Source organism: Zalophus californianus, chromosome 7, assembly GCF_009762305.2.
Source record: "Zalophus californianus isolate mZalCal1 chromosome 7, mZalCal1.pri.v2, whole genome shotgun sequence".
NCBI classification, from domain to species: Eukaryota; Metazoa; Chordata; class Mammalia; order Carnivora; family Otariidae; genus Zalophus; species Zalophus californianus.
In genome coordinates, this window is record NC_045601.1 from 94,230,333 (window position 1) to 94,245,233 (window position 14,901).

At 36.3% G+C, this 14,901-nt stretch overlaps 1 protein-coding gene across 1 annotated transcript in view; it reads right to left on the reverse strand.

The window, feature by feature from the left end:
* The window catches only part of PRIM2 (DNA primase subunit 2), a 304,959-nt gene that overhangs the window by 55,152 nt on the left and 234,906 nt on the right, over nt 1-14,901 (reverse strand).

Sequence of the window (14,901 nt, forward strand, 5' to 3'; positions counted from 1 at the left end):
AGTTCAGTCTCTTCTCCACCCCCCATCCTAGTACTCTCTGAACTCATCTATCCTACCTATTCTACTTCTGAAATGCCTCCTGACATAATTAATTCCTTCCTCTGTTTCCTCACTACACAAAGCAAGAAGTAAGCAGATGTTTGATGAATGAACTATTGCAACTGTCTCCCACCTGAAATTCCTGATTCCATGTTTATAAAACCAGCTAACAGTATGAAAAGGACTTTGAAATGGGTGGGACAGAAAGAACACAGGAACTAACAACTATTGAAAAGCTCAGAATAGTGGGACTTAGCTGTCCAATACTTTAAGGAAAGTAAGAGAACCCAGATTAAGAGAGAGGAAAATACTGTATTATTTTGGGGGTGAGATTTTTAAATTTGAGGGTATAACGCACATATAATGAAATGCACAGATCTCAAGTCTACAGTTTTATTGATTTTGACAGATCCTTGTACCTATATAACCCATAACCCCATTAAGAGACAGAACATTTCCATCAAGCCAGAGTTCCCTGTGCCCCTTCTCAAGTCAACATTCTTCCCCTCCCTGCATACTCAGAAGCAATTACTGATGTGATTTTCGTCACCAGAGTTTTAACCATTCTACAACTTTATATAAATGGAATCATACAGTACATAGTGTTTTGTATCTCACTTCCTTCATGACTTTTTAGGTTTTTGAGATTTCTGCATGCTATTCATTATACATATTGTCAGCAATCTCTTTTGTTGAACTATAGACCCCAAGAGTTAAAACTAGAAAAAGACAAGACCGTTTAATTCATGCTCTAACTAAAACCCCATTGTACTTATTTCTTATCACACTTCCTTGAGGCATTGACAAAGACGTTTTGCAATGACTGGAACATTCCAACCACCTAGCCTGAAAAGCCAAGAGCAACAGAATGCCTAGAAGACCACATCCCACATGTCCCCCTCCCTGCCCGTGATCAGGTGCTGAACACATACTGACCCCCACCCATGATCTCATGCTGACTGCTTTCTTGCTCCTACCTCCCTGAACCTTTATAAAACTTTATGCATCCATCTCACCAAGAAAGTTATTAAGGTTATTAAGACTTGAGCCTGCCACCCTCCCCTTCTCCTCCCCTTCTCTTTTCCAAAACTTTGTCTCTTGAGTTATTGGCTTCTCTCGCAATGAGTTTATCCAGGTTTGTTCGGCAGCAGTGTTGGAAACCCAGCCTGGAACTATGCTTTCCATTTGTCGAGCCCTCTTAGTATTCCCCAGGATGCGGCAGTTGGCCATGGCAGCACACCAGGGCTTACCTGTTCACATCCTGAGTTAGGAGCTATGCTGGATTGATTGGTAACATTATCAGCAGTTTCTTCCTTTTACTGCCGAGTAGTGTTTCACTGTATGAATATACCAGATAGTTGATCTAGTCCTCTGTTGATGGATACCTGGACCTTCCAGGTTTTGGATATTACAAATAAAGCTGCCAAGAACATTCTTGTAGATGACTTTTGTGGGCATATGTTTTCATTTCTCTTGAATAAACATATAGGAGTAGAATTGCTGCCAACAGTTTTCCAGAGTGGCCATACTATTTTATACCCCACTAGCAATGCAAGAGAGTTCCATACTCTCCTGAAAGTTCGGTGCTGTCTCAATTTTGTTCATTTTAGCCATTCTAATGGGTAGGTAGTGATATCTCACTTTACATTTCCCTGAGACTAACACCAGTGAGCACTTTTTCACAGACTTTCTTGGCTGGTGATATGCCTTATTTTGTAAAATGTCTGTTCAAATCTTTCTCCCATTTAAAAAAAATGGATTGTCTTCTTTGTAGGAATTCTTGGTATGTTCTCAACACAGCCCTGCTGTCAGATACAGGTGTTACAAATATTTTCTCACAGTCTGTGGCTTTTCTATGTATTTTCTTGATGTTATCTTCTGATAGCATGAGCAAATGTTTTTATTCTCATGAACCCTAATTTACCAACTTTTTTGATGGTAATGCTCTCAGTGTCCTAAGATAGCTTGCAACGATATTCTCCTATACTGTCCTTTAGAAGCAGTAATGTTTAAGCTTTAAAGTCAGGTCCTGATTCATCTCAAGTTAATTTCTTTTGTGTGTAGTGTGAAGTAGGAGTCCAGGTTGTTTTTCTAACCCCTGTAGGGGAGGGAGGATCTTTTTTCTTTTATCTTCCTAGGTTCATGGGCTGGGTCCCACGAATCAAAAGAATAAAAGACATTCACAAGAAAAAAAAAACCAGTTTAATTACGTATGTACATAAGCTCACTCCTAGCAGTCTTACAAAGAAATAGGACTTGAGGTAGTCCAAGGACTGAGGTTTACATACCATTTTAGGCTAAACAAAGGAAAAGGGATGCTGGGTGGGAGAGGCAAATTATGAGAAGGTGAGGGGAGAAAATGTACAGTAAATAAGGGCTGTATTGCTCTGCAGATGCATGCTATATGAATTTAATATCTAGTGCAGCCCACCCCCACCCCCGGCTTTTAAATGCCTACTTACTATACTCAGTTACTATCTGTAAAACTAATTTTGTGATCAGTCACCTACAGATTCTAAATACTTCTCTTTAACTCTTTAACGACAATTTAACTCTCAAGGTCACTGAAACATCATACATATTCTAACCAAAACCACACTCAAAGGAGACTAGGAGGCCCTAAAGGGTCCGGGAAGAAGAAAAAGCTAATAGTTAATGATGTGGAGAACAAAGGCAAAAGAAATATAGGAAAAAAAATTAAACTTCCTTACAACTTACAATCCATTGACAAGTACCTGGGACAGGCAGAGTGACCTTCCTCAAGGAGCTCAACTGCTTCAATGTTAATACTTTGCTTAGAAGCAAAAGGTAACCTTAGCTTGACATTAGCCTTACCTCCAGGATCCTATAAAAATCCCTTTGGAAACTTCCTTTATTTCTACTCCCTCAAGATAGATGTTAGCAATCATCCTCCAAGAATATGCCCCACTGATAAACATCTGAAGGGTCTCATGACTAAGGTTTTACTACAGTGTAATAAATGACCTTTAGCTCTTCAAGGTCCTGGAAACCTTGCTTCCCAATTCCTTAGAGACTTACTATCCCTGACCCCCTCCCAACTTGATAGTATATAATCAGCCACTCCTCACAACCCCAGTGCAGCTCTTTCTGCCCACAGGTCCTGTCCCATATTTTAATAAAACCACCCTTTTTGCACCAAAAACATCTCAAGAATTCTTTCTTGACCATTTGCTTGGCTTCCGAACCCCAACATTTCACATCACTTAAGGCAGGGCTTTAAGTTAAATACCTGAGTTTAAATCCTGTCTTACCACATGCTAGCTCTGTGACCTCGGGCAGGTTACTTAACCAATCTGTAAAGTTCCCTTATATATAAAAGTGAAGGAGTACTACTTAACAGATAAGAGTTGGTGTGGGGATTAATTAGCTCATTTTCATGAAGCACTTGGTATAGTATCTAGCACAGAATAAGTATTCAATACTTTAGAGTTATCATTACCTAGGTAGTCAGTTTTATTATTAACTAGAAAAAGCTATCTTAGGAGCACCTGGGTGGCTCAGTCAGTTGAGCATCCAACTCTTCATTTCAGCTCAGGTCATGATCTCAGGGTCATGATATCAAGCCCCACATCAGGCTCCGCACTCAGCAGGGAGTCTGCTTGGGATTCTTTCCCTCTCCCTTTGCCCTTCCCCCAATCTTGGGCACAGGACTGAGCGTGCCCTCTTCACAACCCCACCAAAATAAATAAATAACTCTTTCCAAAAAAAAAAAAGGAAGAAAAAGCTATCTTAAGTGGGTCAGATCTGGTGTGTTATTTAATACTACTTAAATTATTTACATGTTTTGCCTCCAGTTTCCTCATCAGAAAAACTTGGAATCTAGTTACTCCCTCTCTTTATAGGGCCTTAGGAAAAAAAATCAGTTATGCAATTTCAAGTCTGTACCACAGCTGGAAGGCATTACTGCTATTACTATAATCCAGAAAATTACCTCCTATGGTGTACTAAATATTTCTTCTTCTGCTCTGTAAGAGTTAATTCATTTCTCATTGGTGACAACTTTTCACGGGTTTATGAGGCAGCAAGGTTTTAGAGAGATAACCCAGATTTTGGTTCTAACTCTGCCACCTACTAGCTGAATAATATCAGGCAATTATAAATTACTTGTCTGTTTTTTCATTTTTAATATTGTAATAATGAGACTATACTTCGCTCTATAGAAAGCAATTTGTAAACTGTAAAATGCTAAGTATACACTACAATTATGCGCTAATTATTTGTATAAAATTTGCATAAACTTGTTTTACCATGTTTGAAAAGTGAAATGTTAAAAATAGTTTCCATTTTATATTCAAGTGTATTTCTGAATACTCCTGTGACTTCACTTGAAAAAGTTTGAACACACATTATATATATTTTGAAGGATGCCGGCATATACCACCCCAAAATATGCTTCCTTGGTGTATGGATTATTTTCAACTAAAGGCCACTGAGAACCAGCAGATGCCAGAAAAGCTCTAAAAAGAGCCCACAGTTTTCCCTTCATAAAGGAAATTTCCATGTGTAATCTCCCACTCCCTACCAAGAAGAAAACAACTCTTATCATTGGAGAAGCCACAGACTTAAAACTGCATAACAAAGCTTACTAAATAACCCTTGTTTACCATACTTTTTCCAATCAACTTCTTAGAACTTGCTCCCTTCACATGCCAAGAAGCGCCAAACCCCTTTCTTCTGTTTAGCCTACTACCCCTTTGAGTTACTCATTTCTGGGTGTTCCCAAGTGTATGAGCCAAACTTCTAGTTTTTCTCTCCTAAATCTGTCTTATGCCAGGCTAATCCACAAGCCCCACCTGGAGAATTTAAGAATAAAGAAAAAAGATTTTTTTTCCCCTGCTCTCCATAGTTTCAGTGGTAAGAGTGGGACACGTTTTCCATCTTCACACCCTAATCCCCTTCTCTGAATTTATGGAGAACATTTTCAGTTCTAGACCCCAAGGTATGCTGATTTTCTTTCCCTCAAATTTCCCCTGAGGCAGGATCAAGCTAAAATCTTAAAATTTTGATCGAACTATGTCAGAATTTTTTTTTTAAAACCAGTGAAATGCCAAGATCCACAGAAAAAGTATTAAATGGACTGATCCTATATTATCTGATAAGGTAACTGATTAAGCAGATCACTTTCAGTAAAGCCAGTGTATATCAAAGATCATCAAAAAACCTGTCATAAGCATCAGAGGAAAATGGAAAGCTATCTGTTCAGGAATGCAGGTGAGGTGTGGGCTAGTGGGTTTGTCTTTTTCATATTTAAGGGCTATACCCAAATGACTCAGAAAACAAGATTTGAGGGTCACCCGTGACCTGGGACTGTGTGTGATCTACATAATTCTGTTATCTGTTCAGTCAGATATTAAGAACATCATTTCTAAATTCCTAATGGGCAATTTAGTACAAATGCACTACTGCTATTAGCAATAAAAAACAAAGTAATACTTAGTGATATCTCAATAATAATAGTTTAGATTTCTATAGATCTTTAGCAGTGACAAAATGATACTTCTTAGACCTTTTACTACCTGTAAGGTATAGAAATTAGGTAGATATCTCTCTTTTATAAATGAGCCAACTAAGGTTTCAAGAGGTTGAGTGAATAGTTACTTCAATTACTTTGTAGAAAAACTGGCATTAAAATCCTAGTCTTCTACTTTCTAGAAAATACTACAAAATTATAAATGGAGCAAATGAATAAGTAAACAGGCAAGTGTCAGTTATCCATGGCAAACATTCAGCTAGCTGTAGGCTACTTCTCTGCTCTCAGCCGCTCTAGGGCCAGTACAAAATCACACTGACCCAGAGTTAAACAAAATGCTTCTGATTCTAGTAAAAACCTGAGAAGAGTACCTACTCTCCAAAGAAATAGTAGCTGTAACGAGCCATTCGCATGATTTACCTGGTTTTTAATCTACCATGATTTTAGAATAAAAAATGGCAAATTTGAAGTTAGATATTACTGGAATGAAGAAACACTAGTGTTTGCACACGCTTTCAAATTACCAGGCACACTTGATATTCTTCCTTCTACAATCTAGCTGGGGACATGACAATGAACTGGAATACAAAGAGCTGAGAAAAGAAAGTATGAAAATGGACATAAATGAATGCAGGACACACCACTGTTGATTTAACTGGCAACTTATTTAACAATCTGGAGCTTTGGCAAATTTAGCTTCCTTATCAGAATCAAAATTTAAAGAGCTGGAACAGGTTTTAGACATCAACTCGTGCAGCCATTATTATACACAGAAAAGCAAGGAATGAGAGTCTAAGTTTTAGAGGAGGTAGGCAAAGAACCTTAGTCCCTGCACTGCCTATTTCAGGCACCTCTCATTCACTTCTGTAAACCTCCTGCCTAGCACAAAGCCCAGCAAATTGCATTTGCTCACTAAATGCTTACTAGTCTTAACTGTTAAAAGTCTTTCTTGTACTGTATGTTCATTGGGCCGACCTCACAAGAGGACTGAAGGCTCATCTTGTATTAATTACAATGTTAACTCTGAGCAACAAGGAGATTTAGCAAATTCCTATCACAACACATTGTAACTGTTTAACATATTGTTTCAATAGAGGTCTCAACAATTCCATCTGGAGGATATGGTCTGGGGCACCTGCCTGGTAAATTAAAAGGTAACCTTACATTTTAACTGGGTATCTGTTCAGCCAAGTGTGCTGATCTTAAGGAAAGGTCAGATTAATGATGGAATTTTCACCATCTCCCCCAGAATGCTTGTTTTAGAAAAGTCTACTTTATTCACTGATATGAGTTAGTGGTATTCATGTCACTGAATGCCACTAACATAACAGTGCATGCAAATGTATTAAGATTCCAAATACAATTTTCCAAAATTTGAAGACAGAAACCATAGACAATCCTTCATTCAATAAAGCAAAAGCATTTACTGAATCACATTCTTACAGCCTAAAAAACTAAATTTAGTAACCCTTAAGAGGTGAGCAATTTAATCGCTATCACACTGGTAGGGGAAGAGCCAACATAAAACAAATTATCACCAGAAAACCACAGGAGCAGGCTGACTGATGTAGAATGCTCTAGTCCAAGATGAGTTGGCTCAGCTTGAATAAATTGGTCTTTTCACTCGCTGAAAACAAGAGAAGCAAACTGAAAACAACATCCGAGCCTACAATCAAAGAACTACACAGAAGTTAGCTGATGAGAGCTTCTAATCTCCAAGGGAAAGGCTGCCTCTTCTTCACAGATACAGGAATTGATTTTTACAAACATTTTGAAGTAAAAATTAAATGTACATTTATTTCACTTCTGCCAGATTAGTTTCATCCTATTTACTCATTTTCTCAGACATTCTGTCAAATTTTTTAATAGTTTACTTTTCTACATTTCCTTATCTGGCAACTTTAATCCAAAGCAAGTATTTTCTAGAACTAAATTTCTACTATGATAGAATTTTAAAGAGACATTTTAAGATACCATTTACAGCCCAGTATATATATTATATGTAACACAAGTCTATGTTTTTGAAGAGCTACCAAGATAATCACTAAAATATAGTTCCCAAATCCTACAAATCTTTAGAAATATATATATTTTTATATAGACATTTAAATGTTGATATATATTGATATATTTCAATACATTTCTGGATAAAGATTCAGAATTGTCACATATTCTTGGTGGTGTATGCCTTTTATCAACATGTATTTGTCCTATTTAATCCTTTTCTCCTTGTACTGCTATTTTGTTTAATACTATCACTCAATTTTTTTGCTTCTGCTTGCTGGTATTCCCCTCCCCATCTTTACTGTCAATCTTTCAGTGTCAGAATGTTTTAAATAAATAGCAAATGGGTAATTGGTTACCCATGACCACCCTCTAGTGGTTACTCATAGCATATTAAAATACACATTTTTCTATCAATGTCAAAAATGAATCAGATTCTCTACAAAACAGACAAGAACTTTAGCACACTTTTACTTCCATCATAATTACAAAATCAGCTCCAAAATAACTCTAAAAATGAACTGCTAAAAGGATTAAATGATTTTCTCAAATTCACAATAATATAGTGAAATATGTCACTTATTAGATTACATGTCATCTTCTAGTCATCTAAGTTTGGCTACATAACAGATGACCAAAAGAAAAAAATCCCTTTTAAAAGCTAGCAATAACTGACAGAAAAATATGCCACGAAAGGACAAATGGCATGAGATAAAGTTTTAATGTACAGTGACAAGCTAGATTATTCCTCTACAATTTCAGGGACAAAGAGAAGATCTCTTGCCTCCTGTTGTAGGCAAGTGTTTTGTCTCTCTTCTAAAGATTACGAACCAACAGTTCCCAATTGGTGAGACTAAATTCTCTAAGGCTGCATCTGAAGGAGATCAAAGGGAAATACACAAAATATATCAAAAATTAGAAAAACGTATGTTGGGTGAGGGTGGCAAATTTATTTACTTATTTATTTTTTAGGGGTTTACAAGGCTTTTTGGAGAGCTGGTTGATTCTAAGACTAGGGCAGGGAAATGACAACATGAGCCTGGAGCATTTTGTGTACCAGAGAAGAGGTGCTTAAAAAGAGGATGGGGGGGGGCATGTCAAAAGGGCACTGGAACCAAACTGAAAGAGCTCCCAATGGCCAAAGCTGGAACAATATGAGCAAGAAAATAAACAATAACAGCATGGAATTATAACTCATAGAATGAAATGTATAATTCACAAGGTGTTCATGAGTACATACTGATATAAATAACTGAAAAAATAAATAAATGGGGGAGAAGGGACAGCTTTTCCTTATAGAAGGATTGCAATTAATAAATGTAGAAGGATAGGGAAAGAGAAAATAACCATTAGAACACCATACTAATAATAGTTGCAGGCAAGATCCACTGAGGGATGCTAAAATTAGTGGGGAAACAGAATATTTAGATAGCCTAAAAGTATCTCCCCCAAGACATTTTGAGGAGAAAATAGTTAACTCTATTGTAGAGAAACCCAGCAGATACCACCTTAACCAAGTAATCAAGGCTAATGTCACCAGTACTAAGTTATGATGATATTATATGCCCAAGGTATCTCCTATAGTATCATTTTAGGAGCTATGACAACTAAACACAATGTGCAATCCTGGATTGAATCTGGGAACAGCAAAAGGACAGGCGTGAGAAAACTGGTGAAATCTGAATAAAGACTCTAGTTAATACTGTACCAATGTTAATTCATTAATTTTGATAACTGTGTAACAGTTCGTTAAGGCATGAATGAATTTTAGGGGAAGCCAGGTGAAGTGCATATGAAACTCAGTATGATTTTTGCAATTTTCTGTAAGTCTAGAATTTTTTCAAAATAAAATGTTTATATACCAGGCAATGGACTAGGCATAACACAGATGATCTCATTTGATTGTCCTAATGACCCTGCAAAATTAGTATGGTTATCCCTATTTTACAGTCTGGAAAACTGAGACTTTAAATGATTAAGTGAAATGTTCAAATGTACACAGTAAAGGGTGCCAAACTGCAACCTTTTTATGACTTGCTCAAAGTCCACATACTTTCTACCATGTTATGATAAACACATGTAAAAACAGCAAAAGCTATTTTCAGAACTTAGTGGTAATTTTCAATTTGCTTAAAATCTGAGGTATTCAGCAAACAAAGGCTTTCTATCAGAATAATTAAAGGCAAATTATTATCTATTCAAGTAAAGCCATTTTAATTTACTGTAACATCTAGCAAGTCATGCCCAACTCTACAAATAACAGCACACTGTTATGCTTCCCAGTATGAAGTATAAGGAAGGTTGATTTGTTACAAGGGTCAATGTCAACAGGCATCGTTTTTTTCTCATATAATTCAAAGATTTCTAGCACAGGGGTTCTTCGCTGGCTCAGCTGGTAGAGCATGTGACTCTCGATGTCAGGGTTGTAGGTTCAAACCCCGCATTGGGTGTAGAGATTACTTAAAAAATAAAATCTTAAAAAAAAAAGAATTTCCAAAGTTATCTAGTATAGAAAACTTAAGTGAACTTATCTTGGCTTTCTGCCTTGGAACATTATACCACTTACCTACACATAACCAACATATAAATTTATTATTTAATACAAAAGAGCTGCCTATCAAACTCCAGGGAACTATATTCATGACAGAGGAGAAATATTTTCCCTTTACGTTGATAAGTTACTCACAGGCATCACAGTAAGGATAGGTTACTTCACCTTGCGAATTATGACAAAGAATCGGATTAAAGTCTCAAAGCAAAGTGGCTGCTTTCTTATAACTAAATTGAATTATTGATGGACTGTTCTTAGCAATGCAGGAAGATGGCTCTACCAAGGGAAGGCTATGTAAACTTATTGTATAGCTTCAGGTTATCTATTTGCTTCTCAACTTTGATGTGATATCTCATTAAGAAACAGAATTTATTTTGCCATGCTAGTCTTTCAAATGAACTATATATACATCAGGGACATGCTAACAAAAAAGGATGACAAGACAAGCCAGGAAAATGCTTTGTTTTTTTTTTCAATTTCATCAACTTGACAGAAATTTAAAGCATATATTTTTAAATACTAAAAGATGCTTTCAATAGCCTAACAAATGTCTTATATATTCATTCATGAGGATTTAATTTAAAAATTAATATGTCAATGCTATATCATAATGAACACAGACAAAAAGAACAGTTGGCTCCCCTGCTGAGGCTCAATCTGCCTGTTGAGCAAAGACTAAATCGCATAGTTTGATACATTCCAAAACAAAGGTTTTTGGTTTTTGTTCAAAACAAAATTTTCTAGTATCTTAAACGAGAAAAACAAAAACAAAAGCCACCTGGATTACATTAAACTATGAATATGAAAACTATTATCTATATTTTTATAACAACTCTCATCCCACAAGAGTGAATTTTCAAACCACTTGGTAATTATTATCTCATCTATTTTCACATCACTGAAGTATGTAAAAAGTTAACTTATATTTCCTGATGGATAGTTCCTCAATAGCAAATCTGAAACTCCAATCTAGCTCTGTAGATTTCCTATCCAGAGCACATTCACTGAGTCATAACAGGTCTCAGCTATTTACCATGTGTAGTGAAGGATACAGAATAGCTTGTCGCAATGTATTAGAAAGAGCAAATACATCATAGTTGTGTTTAGCAGTCTACCAGGCTCCATTTTCATGTCTGAGTACATTTTAAAATTCAATAGATAAAAATCACCATTTGGTGCTACAAAAATTACTGCCTTATTTATTGGCTCTATTATCTTGATAGACACAGAAGAAGAGAGGTCTTGGGCTAAGTCATATATATTCATGATCCTACTAGCTGTGATTTCTACCTACAAAGCAAGTAAAATCTAGGTGCACTGTTTATTCACCAGTAACTTGGTTTTGAATACGTTTGGATGCCTATTTGGCATCCAAGTGGAGATGCAGACTAGGCAGTGGTTGTACTAGATTAAGAGAGGTCTGGCTGGAGAACCCATGAGAATGCCAACCCCATGAGGACAAGGATTATGTCTATTTTGTTGACTTCTATGCCTTAGCTCCTACAATGCCTGACACATGCCAGTGGCTCTGTAAATACGAAATGGGACCAGATGCAACTGCCATGACATTACATATTTCTGATCTACATAAATGGTAATTTCATATGGTTCCACCTAATGCTCGTAGAATGAATGATACACTATAATTTTTCATTTCACAGTCTCGTAGATGTAAGCTAGAAAATTTACTGTCTTTCAGAAAAAGAGTTTGGTAACTGCAGGAAACCAAGGTTGGTCCTTGCTCCTTTTGAGTCATCTAGGGTCTCGGGCTCCCGCTTCCTGCCTAGTGCATTACAGGCACTGAATAAACATTTATTGGTGTGGTAGTGATGCTGGTAATTACCTTTCTCTAATATTTCCTGTAAGCAGTTATTGGAAAATTAAAGGTAGCCACTTGTAAATTATAGAAGCAGTTGACTGAATACATTTGCAATCTCCTTTTCAGTACTATAATCACCATTTTATAGCTAAAATAACCAAGGAACAGGAGGATTATTTCTCTAATGCCACAGCAGAAGGGTGGAGAAATGAACTCCAAGTCCCCAAGTTCACTTTCCTGCTCAAGTGATCACAACCTGTCTCTATCAGCAACTACACAGAAATATACATGTGTATGTACAGGTATGCCCTATAGTATCTAATTACATTAAGGGAATCCCCCCTTAATTTAACTTTTTTCTATGTTATACCACATTTAAAAACTTTTGAAGAAAAATCCAATTGCTTAAAATTTACCTGGAAAGTTACCTAGGTAAATTATCATGTGAAATACCTCTCCTCCTGAAACACACACACACCCAATATCATCTTTATTTTTTTTAAGATTTTATTTATTTATTTGAGAGAGAGAGAGCACAAGAGAGGGGAGGGGCAGAGGGTGTAAACAGACTCCCCGCTGAGCACGGAGCTGGATGTGGGGCTGGATCCCAGCAGCTACCTGAACCAAAGGAAGACGCTTAACCAACTGAGCCACCCAGGCGTCCCCCCCCAATATTATCTTTAAAAGACATATGAATAATGTTTCAAAACTTACCATACTGCTACAAAAAATTTCTTGAGAGGCTCTTTTTCAGTTTATCACATCATAAACTAAGCATTTACTAGAAATTATCATTGTCCATTCTGTTTTACAAAGAAAAGCTGTTTCTGAAATAAGTCTTAGTATACATTAATTCAAACTTAATGACTTAAGTGACAAGGTAATAATAAAAAATAAAACTGGGATAGCTGTGAAAATCCAAGCATGGTGCTCTAATATGACAACTTCTAGGATCACAAGTCCACTAGCCACTTAATATGTAGATTAATTTTCTTTAAAATTCAAAAGCTGCCTCTGGTGTCCTATAGAGCATACAAATGAACAGAACAGTAATGAGAAACATAACACACATAAAATTCCAGGAATAATAATATTTTGATGTGCGGCTTTAAAGAATAATTTGCTGAATACTAATAATCCCCAAATCAAGTTGATATACCTAATTTGTTTTTAAAAAAAGAAAAGCACAGTATCACTTTTGAAACCAAAGCCGTAGCAGATAACAAGAAGTCTTTCACCAAAGAGGTAAATTAGATGATTTATATAGATGCTAAAGAATGTGCTTTATTTTAGAATACTAAACCATTCAAATTTCACAAAACATGCTGCTCTGACTTGTGTTAAGCAATGAATGAATGTCCCCCGTCAAGTGGTTTGGATTTCTCTTCCTTAGCTGTATTAAATCCAATCCAGACAGTGATTGTCATAGCAGGGACCTCTCTCTATCCCCTTAAACCTCTCTGCCTTACGCCCACTATCCCTGACAGTGAGGATCTTCAAAAATTATGAATTAAATTCTACAGGTATGCACATAAAATTGCATATAAATGTATAATGAACTGTTAAATCTCAACTCCTTAAAGGTTCAAAGGATTATTATCTACTCCTCCCTTCTGCTATGAAAACATCACGTCCCATAAACCTGCAAAACTAAGCTACCTGACCAACAAGCACAAGCTGTTTAGCTCCTAAATTGAGGTGATACAACGTGCAAAAGGAAAGTCACCTTAATTCCACTCAGGGAAAAAGAAAAAAATGCACTAAAACCCATCACTCTCGGCTGAGCCTTCATTAAATATTGAAACAAGTACTCTCAAATTCTATGGTTTTGGCTGCTACTCAACTCTACTCCATCCAGCTGGGGACTGAACAAAGCCCAGTAAAAAAGGAGCTTTAATCTGCCGTTTCTTCTCGTTTTGCCATACTACACTGACAGCATCTTGTTTATTAATTAATCTTTTTCTCTTTAAAGAAATAGACTTTAGAGTTCTACACTGGACACTGGAGAAAGAAGGCAAAAAATAAAATGCATGGTTTAAAGAAAATCTAGGTGTTAAAGACTCTAGTTAGAGATGCAGAATATTCACAAATGATAAGATCAATATAAAGAAACATTTTAACAAATACAAAGCAAGATGTTAAGAATTTAACACATCCAGGAGTGACACAGAGGCAGGACAGGGGTGGCTGAAGTTCTACAGATTACATATAAATCAAGATGGCTCCATTCTGGTGACTCAGAGCTCATTCATGGGCACTGCACATTTCCACTCATCCCCTAAAGAGATGAGGTTATAAGTTTAGTCTTTAGAAACCATGAACCCAGCTAATAATGACGAATTTGCTGGACTCTCCAAAAACAATGTTTGGTTTTGTGAACCTGGTTTTCATTGTGTTTCTTGAGAATGCATTCATTGCTATTTGTTCTGTCTAATAAGAGTCAGGGTAGGGAGATCACAGAGGAAAAATAACCCATCATTTTTATTCATAGCCTTATTTATTATGGAGGAACTTTTTCACTTTAATAATAATTTAAAGAAGATAGGTCATTTCTGGTTTTGCCATCTTGTAAGTCAGAGTAATAACGTAATAACTAAGTTTATGCAAAATTTTTTCACAGAAATGACGAGTTTTCTAAAGAGGAATGATTGAAAGGTAAAAAAAAAAAATGAGAAAATGTCTTTCATGTATTTTTGACTGGGTTTTCAATACCTTAATACAAGACAACTAGAGGGACACCAGGACTCTCTATTACTTTATCATTATGTAAATCAAATAGATTTTCTTTTCCAATAAAATTCTATGTGTAAACTGCCACTGTGAATATCTTGCAGGCAAAAAAATTATAGGAACGATGCCAGTTTGATGGTTAAGTTCAATTAAAAAAAATGCTCCTCAGCTTTATAATCTGAAGATAAGAAACTTATACGCTTTCCTCAAATCTCTTGCTAAAAATTGATGACTGATATGAACTATATCTTCTCACAGCTCATGAAG